General features: G+C 41.5%; 1 protein-coding gene across 1 annotated transcript in view; it reads left to right on the forward strand.

The window, feature by feature from the left end:
- The window catches only part of LOC108790014 (potassium channel subfamily T member 2-like), a 424,109-nt gene that overhangs the window by 264,409 nt on the left and 158,547 nt on the right, over positions 1–1,153 (forward strand). The window lies entirely within an intron of this gene.

Genomic DNA, 1,153 nt, shown 5'->3' on the forward strand with positions numbered 1-1,153 from the left:
ACTAGGGACGCACAGATACTTTTCGAGTACCAGTGCAGATACTTGGCATTTTCATGAGAACTACCAGGGTTGCAGCGGTTGCAGCTGGGACCTGGCTCTGGCGCTCCACCACTGTCCGGAAATCATTAGTCTGTATTGTTTTAGAAAAACGGTCACATGACAATAAACAAAAATGTATCAGTACTTGTACTTGTAAGTACTCGGCAAGTACCAGTACTCGTACTCGCAAAACTGGTATCTGTGCATCCCTTTATTTATATTTATAAAAACAAAATCGTACATTAAAACAGAGATGTACAAATCCCAGGAGCTCCGTGTGCTCTTTACAAATGACAGCTGCCTCCTAACTTTTACATTTTTCTCTAGTCTAGTCTTGGAGCTCCAGAGTATCGGTACATGTACTCGTACTTGTACCGAGTATTGTACTTGGTATCTGTGCAACCCTACTCAGTACAGACATTCAGTTATGAGACTTGAGGAAATAATTAATGGTCCCTCTTCTGCAGTCATAGCAGTAGTATTCTTTTCATTCACAGATCCTGTGAACCAATTGGTGGGGGTCTGTTCAAACCAGCAGCATGCACTATCGCACAGCTGCTGGTGTGCGCTAAACGGAAGTGGTGCAATGCACTGTTATCAGCGCATTGCATTGTTAACCTTTGTTAAAATGTATAGAAGTGTCATAAAGTGACATTCACTTCTATTCACCCCAGGATGTTGTAATGCAACATGGTGGTGCAAACTGACTCCATAGTAAAGAAGGGCATTTGCCTTATCTATGAATCAGGACTGTGCTGGGTAAGGCTGACCAATACAGCCTAACACTTCTGATATGAACAGGCTTCTAATGAATGATGCAGATGTGTGGACAGAGCCATGCACAGTCATGCTGAATTCAAATGAATACTGAATCCGTGAGGAGAAGAACTCCCCCATTCAGCTAAGTTGGAAGGGTGGATCGGTTTCAATTCGGGGACTGGGAAATGTGAGCATGCTTTATGATACACCCTAAATATGGGTATAACATGAAATATGACCCAAAAGGTGGAATATTCTTTTTCTGTTATACAAGTAAAGGCTTTTAGTGGCAAGACAGGAAGAAAGAGAGAGAAACATGATTTTAATTTACAGTTTGTAAACAAAATCAATGTAC

Source organism: Nanorana parkeri, unplaced genomic scaffold, assembly GCF_000935625.1.
Source record: "Nanorana parkeri isolate BGI_ZX_2015 unplaced genomic scaffold, ASM93562v1 scaffold438, whole genome shotgun sequence".
Classification (NCBI taxonomy): Eukaryota; Metazoa; Chordata; class Amphibia; order Anura; family Dicroglossidae; genus Nanorana; species Nanorana parkeri.